Here is a 16755-nt window from a genome sequence, read left to right as displayed (position 1 = left end):
TCTGCGTATTTGGGATTCGGCGAGGGAGGGTAGCACCGAATCAGAGCAAAACAGGAAGCGGGAGGTTGTATTCACAGCTTCCATTAATTTGCGGTATTTGTGGTTCTTTAAAGAAATGCATAAAACAACACAGTCATTTCAAAACATGGTCAGTCGGAAAACCTTTCTCTTGTTAATACTTTGTCGTTCCGCTAAGCGGATCTGTGGTTTCATTTCCCCGCAATACGATCCGGAAATAGGGATTCGGGCGATTTTCTGTGCCTGTGTTTTGTGTCGGTGGCGAACCGCTCTCACGCTTCTGTTTAACGAGAAATGACGCCCGGTTAGTGAGTGTCCTCACTTCATGTATGTTTGTGGTAATAACAGCATACATGCGCGTTTCTCACGTCATATAAGCAGTTTTCATTGTAAAAACACGAGTCTCGCTATTTTTTTTAATTCTGAGAATTCCTTCTCTTACTTAAATATAGTGAAGATCATATGTGGAAGATCATTTAGTAACGTCAAGTGGCAACTTATTCTTTTCTGCAGGGAAAACTGAAAGAAACTGATGCTCATAAATAGGTGTACTTTTCCGGTACTTTTCAGCGAAAATATATAAAAATTATATAAATTTGCAAAACACTGCCGTACTTCAAAGGACCACGTACTAATATATTAGACTGCCCGTAGTATTGTAGTATACGCCGTCGGAAAAATTCGCAACATCAAAAAATAATTAATGTAGAGTAATGAAATATCGGGAAATACGAGTAAATTTGGCTAGGTAATATACGAGTGTTGGAACTTTATTAGTGGCAACTATTTTTTACAGCTCGTACAAAATAGATACGTGTTTCAAAGTTTTACTGACGTTTAACGGTAGTACGTACGTCATATACCCACACTGTTAAATTTGCAATATTGATGATCCATTATCTCAGAACCTGTGACAGATAGAGATCTGAAATTTTTTCGATGTATAGTATCACTCCTTTTCTGATTACTGAACCAGAATCAAAAGGTATAGAGAAATATTTAGCTAGTTATGATTTTTTAAACATTTTGTTCAATATTTTCTTTTAAAAGTCCACTTTTTCTTCCGTAAGTGAAAAACCGTTAGAGGTAGAGATGTTTTGGGAGGTTCAGTAGCTGCAGTGTACTAAGTGGTAACTTATTATAAAATTAGAGATATGTATCTGTAATAGATCCTGAGATAATGGGTCAAATGATTTTAAAAATGTTATTTCCGACAAATCAAGTTCAAACATTTTATTTGATATTAACTTACACATGGAGGCATGCCAGCTTCCCTGAAACAGCCAGGCCCATAATCAGCATAATCTGGACCCTGTTCTTGACTACCCTGCAAATCTAGAAGCATCCTTCTTTTCCTGCCTGTTGCTTCTTTAGTCATTTCCTCTGCTGCACGCTGGGCTTTCATGATCCTAAGTCGATCCATTCGCTGAAAGGCTTGCTGTGTGTTGGCACCTGGAGTGATACCAAGTTCCTCTAGTACCCCAGTTCTTCCCTTTATACCATCATTAAACGTTATCACAGCATCAAAAGCAGCCAAGCAAAGAGTTTTCCCTCCTACAAAGACTTTTTTGTATGCGGGTCCATATTACATTATTGAAAGACTCATTCGGGTTTTGTGTTCGACCATGGAGACATTTGGAAAGAAGGTCAGGATGAGCTAATTCTCTATATATTGGTTTAATAGCTTCCATCACTGCAGATGGTATGCTATTTTTGCGACTAAATTGTCCCTCGCTACCTGCTGCCTGAGCTTTGCGGTACTTGCACCATGAATCAGCACCAGGTGGACAAAGACCATGTATAGGTGTATCATCAGTGGAAGATTTGTGGAAGAATGTAGCCCACACTGCTCGTTTCATCCCTTGTAGGTCATGTGTATTGTTTCTTATTGCCATTCCATAACAATGCTGGAGTTCATCAATGTTTTTGTCTGTAAGTCTTCCTTTATCATTTAGAGTCTTTCCATCTGATAACTTCTCTTTTCCTTTTGTCTGCTTCAATTTTCGGAGAAGTGTTCCCACCCGTTTTTGAACGTGGCCCACTCATTCAATCTTAACAATCTGCTTATTACCATAAGGTTGGCTTTCCACTGCTGATTTGTAAGGTTTTGAATCACCATCCCCCAAGTACTCAGTGTAACACACACCTCTGTCCTGCTGTGAACGTCTGAACATAGAAACAACTGCAGTAGCTTCCATACCCCCACTAGTTCCCACATAATTCTTAGCACAATTTGTTTTATGGCTTTCAATTGTTTCATCAACTGATTTACACTGACGACAGTATTTAGTTAGCACTTCAGTGTCTAACACTTTACCTGTGTCAACACTAGTGACAGTTGCAATTGCATTTTTTGATGTGTGACCTCTCTTCTGCCATGTGCCATCAACTGCCACAATTAGTCTGTTGTGTTATTTAATTCTACTGCAGCTTTCATAGAAGCAACAGCAACAGATTTGACACATTCACCAATTACTTCTGTGTACTTAACTTGATCGGGTTGGTGGGTTTGGCAAGTTCAGCGTTGCACATAATACTTTAGCTGCAGTTTATCCTTTCCCAATGCACGTCATTCCATACAGGAATCTAACATTGCTCTCAAACAAGTCATTCTCGCACTTTTCAGAACTCCAAAATAATGCCGAGAGCCTGCAAACTTCGCACTGGGTATCACGTTTGTTAGCCAGTCCAGTCCTTGCAGATGAGTCCTCAGAGATGCTAATTTGCCCACCACAAACCTTACATGACACATCACCTTGCAAAACCCGTCCTAACACACTCAAATCTAAAAGAACATAACCTAAACAATTTAGATCTTTGCTAATAAATAAATCCTCATGGTCTCCAAGTTTCCTCTTCGAGGCACTAGTAGGCGTGTCCTTACGACGGGTCTGTGAAAAATCTATTTCGGGATCAACACTGGATTCAGATTTTGTGATATGCTGATTTCCATGGAAACGTCGCTTCTTAAAACAACCCTTTCTTTTCTTCATGTTGAAAACAGGTATAAGAGCGTATAATAGCACACCAAACAACTATGTTTTCAGTTCAAAACTTATGAAACACGACAACCACAAAGTAAATAAACAAAATGCATGTTCTATATCGCCATTTCTGTTTGCACAGTGCATCCAACCTCTTAACACGAACATTAACATGATTTCAAGGAATAAATAGCTGAAAACCACAGCCTTCTAGATTGTGTAGTTCAAGAGATAGAGATACTTAGGAAAGTGCAGAACGACCGGATAATTTTACACATGCACTATTAACTTTGAAATGATAAAAACTACACTTCCAATTGGAATTTTTCGACAAATAATGCATCAAATTATTCAGGAGAGATCAAATATTAATAAGAGATAATAATCCGAAAATGTCACTTTTTGACCAATCCCGCCGTACGTACTCCCCTTAATGTAGTCGCCAGCATTGTGTATAACCCGTTGCTAGCGATGTGGAAGTCATAGGATACTCTTAGCAGTGCCAGTTGTGTTGACAGTTCGAGCAGCGCGGTCTATTGCCCGACGAATTTTTGGCAGTTCTGAAGCGCATGCCGTGAAGTGTTTCCTTCAGTTTAGAAATCGAGTTGAACTCACGGGGGCTTAAGTCAGGGGAGTGCGGTAGGTGGTAAAGCACTTAGCAGCCCCATTAGTCCAACAAATCAGTAACAGCTTGCACTGTCCGTGTTTGTGCATTGTCCTGCAAAATGATGGTCAGGTCCTGAGGAAAGTGTCATCGTTTCTATCTCTGTGCTGTTGATTTTTCGAACACAACCTACGACCAGCTTGGATACAGAGGTGATGACACTTTCCGCAGGACCTGACTTGGATACAGAGGTGATGACACTTTCCGCAGGACCTGACCATCATTTTGCAGGATAATGCACAAACACGGACAGTGCAAGCTGTTACTGATTTGTTGGACTAATGGGGCTGCTAAGTGCTATACCAACTACTGCACTCCCTTGTCCCCTGACTTAAGCCCTCGTGAGTTCAAATCGATTTCGAAACAGAAGGAAACACTTCGCGCCATTCGCTCTAGAACTGCTACAAATTCGGCGGGCAATAGACCGCGCCGTTCCAACTGTCAACACAACTGTCACTGCTAAGAGTGTCCTACGACCTCCACAACGGTGTAAACGAGTTATAAACAATGCTGGTGACTACACTGAAGGTCAGTAAAACTTTGAAACTCGTATCTATTTTGTATGAGCTGTAAATAAATGGTTGCCACTCTTAAAGTTCCAACCCTCGTATTTAATTGATTAACATCGTAGGATTACAGGTTAATGTAAACGCGATATAGCCATTGCAATGCCAAGTGCTGGTGTGTTAGTAATCGCTGTAGCGGCTAGACTGCTGAATGCAAGCTTGCGAACGTGCATGCATTGTGAATACAATAGTCTTCCCTCTCGGTAGTGCCACTTGACCGTCCGGAGCCCGGTCTCCTTACGACCGCAAATTCTCATTACCACCGCCGCCAGTAATCATGTACAGTGTTTACAGTTCTGCCAAGTCGTTCTGCAATACCTCAGAAGGAACATTCACCTTCTCGCAGCCCTACTACACGAAATCATTCAAGCTCAGTGAGGTGTTGATAAAGGCGTCGTTGTCACCTTAAAGGCATTCTTGACTAACATCAACTCACCATTCCGAACTCAAAGTTAACTAACGCTCACGACCGTATAGCGCGTATAAACTTGATCTGCATTCTTACAGTGTCGCTACTAGCGCCACCGTTATGCGACTGGCGATAAATTTGAAGAGACATCGTCGTTCAGATGTAGAAACACGTCTATAAACTTTCATTTACGTCGCACAACTCTTTCTTGACGTTGTGATTTTTTCCCGTCAGTGTATTTTATGGTGACCTTCAAATACTTGTGCACGGAAAAACAAGAGTATGTAATGATAATGATAACGTAATTAAAGTCATTTAAAGTACGGAACTACATACAGTGTCGAGGGAGAACTTTCTTTGCTGTACAACGGACTCAAAGGTATTACGTAACTTTTGACAGAATTAAAATGAGTGTCGAATAGGGGGTCAATGCTACACTACCGGTCATTAAAATTGCTACACCAAGAAGAAATGCAGATGATAAACGGGTATTCATTGGACAAATATATTATACTAGAACTGACATGTGAATACATTTTCAGGGAATTTGGGTGCATATATCCTGAGAAATCAGTGCCCAGAACAACCACCTCTGGCCGTAATAACGGCCTTGATACGCTTAGGCATTGAGTCAAACAGAGTTTGGATGGCGTGTATAGGTACAACTGCCCATGCAGCTTCAACACGATACCACAGTTCATCAAGAGTAGTGACTGGCGTATTGCGACGACACAGTTGCTCGGCCACCATTGACCAGACGTTTTCAATTGGTGAGAGATCTGGAGAATGTGCTGGCCAGGGCAGCAGTCGAACATTTTCTGTATTCAGAAAGGCCCGTACAGGACCTGCAACATGGAGTCGTGCATTATCCTGCTGAAATGTAGGGTTTCGCAGGGATCGAATGAAGGGTAGAGCCACGGGTCGTAACACATCTGAAATGTAACGTCCACTGTTCAAAGTGCCGTCAATGCGAACAAGAGGTGACTGAGATGTGTACCAATGGCAACCCATACCATCATGCCGGGTGATCCGCCAGAATGGCGATGATGAATACACGTTTTCAAAGTGCGTTAACAGCGATGTCGTCAACCACGGATGTGACCATCATGATGCTGTAAACTCAACCTGGATTCATCCCAAAAAATGACGTTTTGCCATTTGTGTACCCAGTTTCGTCGTTGAATACACCATCGCAATCGCTCCTGTCCTGATGCAGCGTCAAGGGCAACCGCAGCCATGGTCTCCGAGCTGATAGTCCCTGCTGCTGCAAACGTCGTCGAACTGTTCGTGCAGATGTTTGTTGTCTTTCAAACGTCCCCATCTGTTGACTCAGGGATCGAGACGTGGCTGCACGATCCGTTACAGCCATGCCGATAAGATGCCTGTCATCTCGACTGCTAGTGATACGAGGCCAATGGGATCAAGCACGGCGTTCCGATTACCCTCTTGAACCCACCGATTCCATATTCTGCTGACAGTCATTGGATCTCGACCAACGCGAGCAGCAATGTCGCGATACGATAAACCTCAATCGCGATGGGATACAATCCGAGCTTTATCAAAGTCGGAAACGTGATGGTACGCATTTCTCCTCCTTACACGAGGCATCACAAAATCGTTTCACCAGGCAACGCCGGTCAGCTGCTGTTTGTGTATGAGAAATCGGTTGGAAACTTTCCTCATGTCAGCACGTTGTAGGTATCGCCACCGGCGCCAACCTTGTGTGAATGCGCTGAAAAGCTAATCATTTGCATACCACAGCATCTTCTTCCTGTTGGTTAAATTTCGCGTCTGTAGCACGTCATCTTCGTGGTGTAGCAATTTTAATGGCCAGTAGTGTACATCAATATCCCATCAAGAAGTTAGTCAGCTCCCTCTTAATAAATCGTGATACCCCCATGAGGCTGGATTACAGATGCTATTCCACATTAATGTAGCCAGTTATGTTACTAGCTACATTTTCTTTTGATTTGCAGAATGTCCGCACTGACATAACAATGAAATGAAAGATGTGATTCCTATCTTTGTGCTGAAGGGACTTACCCTGCGGACATTATTCGCAGAATACAACTGCAGTGCAGTGATAAGCTGTCCCTCTCAATAAATAAGTCGATCTAAATGTGGACGTGTATTTGTCTAAAATGCTGAGCATTCGGGTACGTTATCAACTTGACAAACGCATAGGGGCAACGAGAGAGATGAGCGAATTATTTTTGATGATTGTCATGCCAGATTTTAATGTTACTGTCTTAATGTTACTCGTTCAGAATTTTCAATCGTTGATGAACCTCGAAATCATCACAAATTTTCTACTCATTGAGTATCATGTCAACTGAAAAACACAAACAGAAGAGTTTGGAAGTGTCGGCATTACATCTGAGACGGTCTGAAGAGACAGGAGATTTTCTTCTGTCGCACAGTAAGTGTCAATCACTACTATGCACAAAGTAAGGTAGAAAGAATGGTGTGGAAACATAGATTTTCGTCTGCAGCAAGAAAAGTTGTAAAGCAAAAGCTCTTCGAGGGAAGTTGATGATTACAAGATATTAGAGTTTATCACAAACTTAAGATCAAACAGTGATTAGTGAGAGGTATTATAAACTACAATGACATCTGAAACCTTAAATCCAAACGAAGGGGAGAAGGTTCAAATGGCTCTGAGAAGTATGGGACTTAACATCTTAGGTCATCAGTCCCCTAGAACTTAGAACTACTTAAACCTAACTAACCTGAGGACATCATACACATCCATGCCCGAGGCAGGAATTGAACCTGCGACCGTAGCAGTCGCGCGGTTGCGGACTTAAGCGTCTAGAACCACTCGGCCACCGCGGCCGGCGAAGGGGAGAAGGAAGCTTCCAAAAGATCTGATTTTTCTTCAGGGCAATTCCCGTTCTCATACAGCTGGGAAAACAGTTCAGTGCCTGACCCTTGTTTTCCATTTTAAAAAAAAATTGCCGTAAATTTTATCTCGGAAAATGATGGAACACGATCTAGAAGAGATACTTATATTGTGCAAAAATTGGTAGTTGACCCTAAATAACGAAAACTGTGAGGTCATCCACATGAGTGCTAAAAGGAATCCGTTACGTTTCGGTGATTCGATGTGTTTAGCAGAATATTCATGTAGATCTAGATGAAGCGTTGGAGAACCTTTATTGAGCTCGAATATGGTACGAGGCTGCTGCGTTCCTTGTATTCTGACGTCGTAGCAGTTCATCTTTAAAATTAAATGAAACGAAAATGTATCTCGTACAGCAAATCTGAGAAGACTTCGTTATCTTCCATCCCTACACTCCCAACGAATTGACAAACCTCTACACTGAAGTCCTACCGAAGGCTTATAGCAAATGAATGTTGCATAGTTCGAATCACTAACGTTGCCGCAAAACACGCCAGACAAACACGTGAGGGATAGCCGATTCGTGTCTGGCGTCAAGAGAGGAATTGCCAAACTCTGGGCAGAAACGAAGTATCTTCCTGATATATTTTCTATTTACCCTCAATAATGTCTTATGGAACAATATTCTTAGAAAGAAACTATTGATACCATACAAGTGAACAGTAAGAATAATATGCGGCGTTAACTCACGTGTGTCATGTAGGTATCTCTTCACGGAGCTAGGCATTTCAACTGCTTGCCCTCTCACTACATACAGTCGCTAATGAAATTTGTCATAATTAATCCATCACATTCGTAAAGAACAGTGAGGTCCATACCTGCAATACTAAAGGAAAAAATGACATTTAATACCCATTGTTAAAGCTGCCAGTGACTGAAGAGGAGTTCAAAAAGCGGCAACAAAAATCTTTAATCACTTTCCCGATAACATAGAATGTCAAAAAAGGAAGTTTGTTTTTTAGCGTAATTCCTTGGGTATGTTTAAAAAAAGTCCCTAATTGATTTTAACTTTAATTGTGTATACATTTCCCGTAAAGTAAGGCGTTCCACTTCATTTTGATAGAAGAATTGTTGCAATGATCTGTGAAGGATGTAAGTAACTAACTAACTTCTGTGGACTACATGTAATGGGTGCGCTCTGCATCTTGAAAGATCAAACGGCGGCCACTTTTGCATTGCCCCTTACATAAATAACGTCACGAATCTACTGGTGGCTTTTCGTTTAGATGCCTCATTTAATACACAGCCATGCTTTCTATCTTCGTTCATGAAGAAGTTATAGTCTTGTGGAAGAGGATTAATCATTTTGAAACACTGTGTAATGTAAAAACTCTTTTCACGATAAAGTGTGCCCCTGCAATACGCATTTCCTTTAAATTTGAGAAGAAAGCAACTAGCCCGTCCGTCGACGGAAGTCCTAGTTGTAGGGAAGAGCTACCCTTCGTGCCAACATTTTACGATTCAAGTTCGTATGCTTCAATCCCTACTCGACGGTTGTTAACTCTCAATATTTATGCTGAGTTTTGACTAATACTGGCAACTCACAACCTGGCGCAAGTTCTTCGTCAACGACATACTCGATGATACGATTTTGAATTTAAAGTCTGTTGTGGGCTGGCAGGAGAGCCAACCCGTATTAATAGAGGAAGCCGAAAGGCACGCTTTTAAGCTCACGCAGGCTGGCGTGAGGTCTGGAACAGGACAAGGAATTTAGACTTCAGAAAAAAAGGAGGTAACTGGTGGAATACTTAACTTTAATCCATGAATGTTGAAGGTAGCTCTTTTCTGTGCATTATTTACAATATCAATAGTAACTGAACATGGCGCCTTGCTAGGTCGTAGCAAATGACGTAGCTGAAGGCTATGCTAACTATCGTCTCGGCAAATGAGAGCGTAATTTGTCAGTGAACCATCGCTAGCAAAGTCGGCTGTACAACTGGAGCGAGTGCTAGGATGTCTCTCTAGGCCTGCCGTGTGGCGGTGATCGGTCTGCAATCACTGATAGTGGCGACACGCGGGTCCGACGTATACTAACGGACCGCGGCCGATTTAAAGGTTACCACCTAGCAAGTGTGGTGTCTGGCGGTGACACCACAAAGTCTATCGGGTGACACCAAATTTTCGATCCGTATAGCGGATACAAAGAGACATCCACCTAACCCATCTACCAACGGGTGCAACACAGCAGGAGACGCCAGCAAATTGGAAGAAAATTATCTTTTTTATAGCTGCTTCCAAATTTGTCTCTTGTGTTGTTTAGACAACAAGCCGTAGTTTACCACTCAGTCACGCCATTATTATACGCTAAATATGCGTTTAATTCATCCAAGGTTGGCGTTTAATTAAACATCAGGATTCGGAATGACGTCAGCTCTATATCTGAATTTCACCTGCATTCATAATTTAAGAAGCGTGACGAGACCGCAGGACACTGAAGGATTTGTCCGATTCTACGGAAACACATTCGTGAGTAATTCTATACTCAGTTCTCACCTACTTGGATATTTAATTTCGGAATAAGTTTGGTTCACGTTTACTACGAGCATCCAAATATGATTCCACTTCAGTAACAGCAAATATATTATTGATGTATTGGCACGTCACCGCTGGAAGATATACCGGTAACACGTACCCAGTAAGTACTGCCTTTACCCAGTTTTGTATCGTTGTTGAGCATTTTCGAACCTTCGCTTTACAAAAGAATTCGTTCACGCTCTACCGGCCGAATCACTTAAGTGAAGTGGGCAGGCAATAATTAATGAAAAATCCACCCATGCGTTCTGTCTCTGACACAATTGCTTAACAACACTAAAATATCCCGTATTAAGAGGGGTAGGACGTCAAACGGACCGACTTGGAGCAGGACAGGCATCACAGGACATTTTAATTTCCACTGTCTATACTTTTACAAATAAATTCATAAAACTTTGTCAGCATCACCAGGAAGGGTTCAGAATTCACACTCATTGCAGTGGAAGATCGAAAACATAACAAAATAAATTTTTTTACGTGTGAAATTTCATCATTCTTTCAATTACTAATTTCTGCTTTTGTTGCTATAGGTACACTTTTCTTCATAAGTTAGAGAGATTCTTCGACGAATTTTGCACAGCAGACCAACCATACTTACAGTTGTATGAAACTCTAGAATTTATTTAATTGATGAAAAAAAGAGTGAGCTGTTATATTTTAAACTTCATGTTTAGAAAAAACACAAATTTTATAGTTAATTACCTAAATTTGTACCACAGTTTTTAATAGATTTGTAAAATTCTAGAGTTTCATACACCTTTGAGTATGGTTTGTATGCTGTGCAAAATTCATCGAAGAATCTCTTTTACTTATGAAGAAGAGTGTACCTATAGCAACAAATGCTGCTATTAGTAAGTGAAAAAAATGAACTTTCACATGTAAAAAAAAAACTATTTTGTTATGTTTTCTAACTTCCACTGCTGTGAGTGTAAATTCTGAATCCTTCCTGGTCATGCTGACAAAGTTTTATGAATTTATTTGTAAAAGTTTAGACAGTGGAAATTAAAATGTCCTGTGATGCCTCACCTGCTCCAAGTCGGCCCGTTTGACGTCATACCCTCCTTAATGCTAGGAAAAAAAAATCAAAAACAAACGGAGAACACCTGCCCACTAATATTCCAAAATAAAGCGCTTAATAGATTAGAACTTAAAAGGCTAATAATCAGCTGAATAATGGAAATAGGTGCCACGATTATCATCTTGTCGTACAAGACTGTCATGCGCCCTATTCTCACCAGATAAATTGCGGATTGGACCTCTGCTGCTCCCAAATTTTTGCTACTTCCTCGACATTCCTGAATAAAATTAGGCACTGCTTTGCCTCGTGCATCTGACTATGTTCTTTCGCACGTATCCCACACCAGCTTATGAAGTTCCCACACCGAATACTTCCGCTTGTGCTATGTTTCCTATAAACTTGAGTCCCAACATCCCACTACGTCCGTAATCACTGAGAAATGTAAATTTCTTCCAGTTTATAAGAGAGGTTCCCATCTTCCTTTCATTTCCAAGCACTCCAATCTAAGAGCAGTATTAGCCACCATACTCTCCCCAAAAATGAGAACTCCCAGAGCTATATCGACTAATTGTAATCGAATCAACCTGTCCTATTTAATATGGAGACTCCAAGCCCTTTTTCTTCTTGTGTAACTGAAATCCCACTTTCGTCCTAGTTCCCAGCTGTCTGTTTTCCTCATATCCATACCACATTCTTGTTCATACAGCATCCTTACTAATCTTCCCTCCTCCAAATCTCCCATCTACAGTTAGCAGTAGTTGCGGTCATCATCATTCCCAAAGAGCAGAAAAATTCACATCACCATTATCATGTCATGAATTCATCTTTGTTTTACACCATTAAAATTTATTTTTGTAAACCAAAGGATGAAGAAGGGTATAGTGACTGTCACCAATTCGCCACCTATGTGGAAAATGTAAATAGCTGATAAATTAGAAAGTACATCGTGTACAGAAACAGTCTTGCATTACTTTTGTTTCGTTGATGCCACTGTTATTTTGTTACATACATAGTAAAATTATGGAAAACTTCAACATCCAAGAATATTCCAATTTTGTTGTATCTTTTGCTAGATGTTTATATATAGAACAGTAGAATTACGTATTCCTGTATTTAGAAATCTGAAACCTGTGGATGACGTTAGCTGTCTGGAGACGTATCACGCATGTTCAGCTAGATTTAGAAAAACTGTAGTCAAGAGTTTCAACAGTATGCTAGTAAATCTTGTGGAAAGCTGTTTCTAGACCTGCAACATTCAGTGAAGAATGTTGGCATGAAATATTGCTCTGTCTCTTTCATTTATCATATAGAAACTGCAGACACATTGGGCAAACACCTTTGCAAACGTAACTTACATGCATTTCAGACAAGATGTTAAAATGTGTGAGACAGAATCTGAATAATCACTCAGCCACTCTCTGTCTATCGGTTTGCGATGAACGCAATGTAAGCATCAGTATAAAGTCATTACCATAGAGTGGAGAATACAGGACCCCTTGGGCAACTGCGATGGCACATTTGGACATACCTGAAACAGAAAATATCAGAATATTAATATTGAAGGGATTCACACTTCACAAATAAACGTGTGCGAAAATAAAAAGCAGGCACAAAGACTTTAAGAAGAAGAAAAAATGTAGTTGTAGTAATACAATGAACTGTGAACAAATAAGGACATATATCGGTTCTTCCATTTATAAATATATGCAGACAACACTTTTCTTGAAGTTAGGGTTTTTGAACAGTTACCGAATGTATGAGCCTGTGCGTACCATTGTTAAACAATTTTTTATAAGTCCTAAATGAATCAGCACAAAAAAGCGAATATGTTCCTCTTTAAAACACTGACAAAAAAGTGGGGAACCAGTATCTTTGGTCGTCGCTCTACAGTACGTCATCACAAGTATCCGGACACCCCCAAAACTATACGTTTTTCATAATAGGTGCATTGTGCAGCCGCCTACTGCCGGGTACTCCATATCAGCGACCTCAGTAGTCATTAGACATCGTGAGAGAGCAGAGTGGACGGTCCGCGAAACTCACGGACTTCGAACGTGGTCAGGTGACTAGGTGTCACTTGTTTCATACGTCTGTACGCGAGAATTCCACACTCCTAAACATCCCTACGTACACTGTTTCCGATGAGATGGTGAAGTGGAAACGTGAAGAGACACGGTCCAGCACTAAAGCGCCCAGGCCGACCTCGACTGTTGACTGACAGAGACCGCCGACAGTTGAAGAGGGTCGTAATGTGTAATAGGCAGACATCTATCCAGACCATCACACAGGAATTACAAATTGCATCGGAATCCACTACAAGAACTATGGGAGTTAGGCTGGATTTCATAGTCGAGCGGCTTCTCATAAGTCACACATCACGCCGGTAAATGCCAAAAGACGCCTCGCTTGGTGTAAGGAGTAACGAATCACGATACACAACGTGGCGATCCGATAGCAGGGTGTGGGTATGGCGAATGCCCGGTGATTGTCATCTGCTAGAGTGTGTAGCGCCAACATTAAAATTCGGAGGCGGTGGTGTTATGGTGTGGTGGTGTTTTTCATGGAGGGGGCTTGCACCCCTTCCTGTTCTGCGTGGCACTGCCACAGCACAGCCCTACATTGATGCTTTAAACACCTTCTTGCTTCCCACTGTTGAAGAGTAATTCGGGGATGGCGACTGCACGTTTCTACTCGATCGAGTACATCTTCATAATGCACGGCCTGTGGTAGAGTGGTTACCCGAAGATAACATCCTTGTAATGGACTGGCCTGCACAGGCTCCGGACCTGAATCCTATAGAACACGTTCGGGATGTTTTGGAACGCCGACTTCGCGCCAGGTCTCACCGACCGACATCTATGCCTCTCATCAGCGCAGCACTCTGTGAAGAATGCGCTGCCATTCCCCAAGAAACCGTCTAGCGCCTGACTGAACGTATACCTGCGGGAGTGGAGGCTGTCATCACGGATAAGGGTGGACCAACGCCATACTGAATTCCAGCATTACCGATGGAGGGCGCCACGAACTTGTAAGTCATTTTCAACGAGATGTCCGGATACTTTTCATCACATAGTGTATCTTCATTACCAAAATTTGGCCGGCCGGTGTGGCCGTGCGGTTCTAAGCGCGTCAGTTTGGAACCGCGTGACCGCTACGGTCGCAGGTTCGAATCCTGCCACGGGCATGGATCTGTGTGATGTCCTTAGGTTAGTTAGGTTTAAGTAGTTCTAAGTTCTAGGGGACTGATGACCTCAGTAGTTAAGTCCCATAGTGCTCAGAGCCATTTGAACCATTTTACCAAAATTTGTGGCATGCGAACATATTTGTGCTCACGAACTGTGATGTGGTCGTGAAACTAACAGTGATCCAGAAAAGGAAAAATAAATTTCTTTATTTCCGTCAACGGTCACAAAATGTTAAGGCCTCAGTCTACCGTTTTCGGTCAGCAACTACTATCTTTAGATCTGTTTTAAAAACATGTCCTAGTATAATGGTCCCGCAGTGTGAATGTCATTTTGTGTTTGTCTTTTTATGATGCCACTATGGCTCCACTACATTTGTACATATTTTTAAAACAGCTGTGAAGAACCCATTAAACAGAGACAGCGTGGTATAAGATTTTATTGGTAAAAAATTTGGATAAAAACTGAGTTTGGTGACATTAGAACCCATGCGATGATCCTACGACTCTTGCTATGTGTTCACCGTGTCAGTTGAAACTACATTTACGCCTCAATGCGGACATTACCTGCATGTGTACGGCAACTTTGAACGTCTGGATCTCGGTAACAGATAACGATATCTAAAAAGAGTTTCGAAGTTCCCAAAGAATATTATCTTAAAAACGTATGGTAAGCATTTCGGCCATCTGCCGTGAATAGAACTTATAGAAGTGACCATCCCCAAGATTAGTATTTTTCGTACCCAAAAGTCATGGTTTTTCGGGGTTTTCTCAAGAACCGTTTTTAAACAAATGGTTGTTTTATAAATAACGTAAGATCCACCATAGTCCACGCCTATAGCAGAAAAAACCAATCGGTTTGCCGAACTTGCCTGGGTTGGAAGAAGTTTGTAATGTCTAAGTCTTGACCCTGTAAAGTGTGCTCTTTTTTCCAATAATTATATAAATGTTCTAGGCCATGGGCTATCTAACATGCATGACCCGTCATCCCCGTGATCAACAGACATTCCCTGAAAATTCACATTTTCACGCGCGGCCTTTTGCAACATGCTGGTTCGATAGTCACTAATGTCAGTACCATCCAGTCTACAAGAAAGGATGTCTTATTTCTGCGAGTAGTCCCCTCCTACCAAAAAATACTCAAATTACCAAACTTTGTTTTAACAACGTAATATCACACTTTGTTAATTGATGTCAGTGTAGTAGCTAGCCCCTTAATTTTCAGAGGCAAGGACTGCTGCACCCAGCTGATTGAGTTTTAGCGTGTCATTGGCGAGAAGCGCGTCTTGGGTTTCGGCATCAATTTCATCAGCAACCATAATGGCGGGCGTGGAGATTGTTATTCTGTTCAAGACACATCAACAGGAAATACACACAAATATTCAGCTCTTTCCCCAAGACGAAATAATTACCAGAAGACATAAAATTACCTCCAGTTTTCAGTATATCGCCTAAATCGTAAAAAGCTAAAGTAACGGCTTTCATAGGGAACGTTTCAGCACATTCTAAAACAATGCTAGAGAGAACAATAAATAGAACAGATGTTAAAACTTTCAATTTTATGGTGTGATATTGGCTATGAAAACGATGTCACTTATAAAGCAACTAAATTTCGAGTGATATGTGGCACAATGGACAGAACAATGGGTGACAAGACAGAGAAGGACAGAAAATTTAAAATTCTACAAAGTAATGGATAACCTTATTCCTATACACTGTAGCGATGTAGGACAGTAACGAAGAAAGATAAATAAAGAATACAATTGGCTGAAATTATTTTTTTAAGGATGTACCCTCAGAGATAAATGGAAGATTAGAGCAAGGACGCATAATATAGGAACAATATGTGAAGAGAAATGGGGAATATATTAGTTAAAGCAGTGTGATTTATGCACCAATAAGAAAGAGGTATATAGTATGACAGAAGAACAGATAGCTACAGTGGAGACAGAACAAGCTGTAAGCCTACACAATGAAGAGGAACGAAGAGGAAGAAAAAGGAGAAGAAACATTTATGTTTTAGAATATATTCTAGGATTCAACATAACTGAACATCAATGATGCGGAAAACCATATGTAAACTCATAAAAATTAGTTGATAGTTGACGTCTGTCACTTGCCGTTACAGTGTTGCCACATCTGCTGCCGGCTACCGCTCGGTCGTTGGCAACGCACCAATACGGCGGGTCATTTCAGAAAATCTTTTAATGTGTAACGCTGAGCATGTTGAAAACAGCTATTACGGGGTATGGCGTACATGGGGGATTCTCTGTTGACAGCTGATTTTAAGTGACCAATGACTGAACTGTGAAAAAAATGTTCAAATGTGTGTGAAATCTTATGGGACTTAACTGCTAAGGTCATCAGTCCCTAAGCTTACACACTACTTAACCTAAATTTACCTAAGGACAAACACACATACCCATGCCGGAGGGAGGACTCAAACCTCCGCCGGGACCAGTCGCACAGTCCATGACTGCA

This window comes from Schistocerca serialis, chromosome 2, assembly GCF_023864345.2.
Source record: "Schistocerca serialis cubense isolate TAMUIC-IGC-003099 chromosome 2, iqSchSeri2.2, whole genome shotgun sequence".
NCBI classification, from domain to species: Eukaryota; Metazoa; Arthropoda; class Insecta; order Orthoptera; family Acrididae; genus Schistocerca; species Schistocerca serialis.
Note: the sequence above shows the minus strand (reverse complement) of the source record.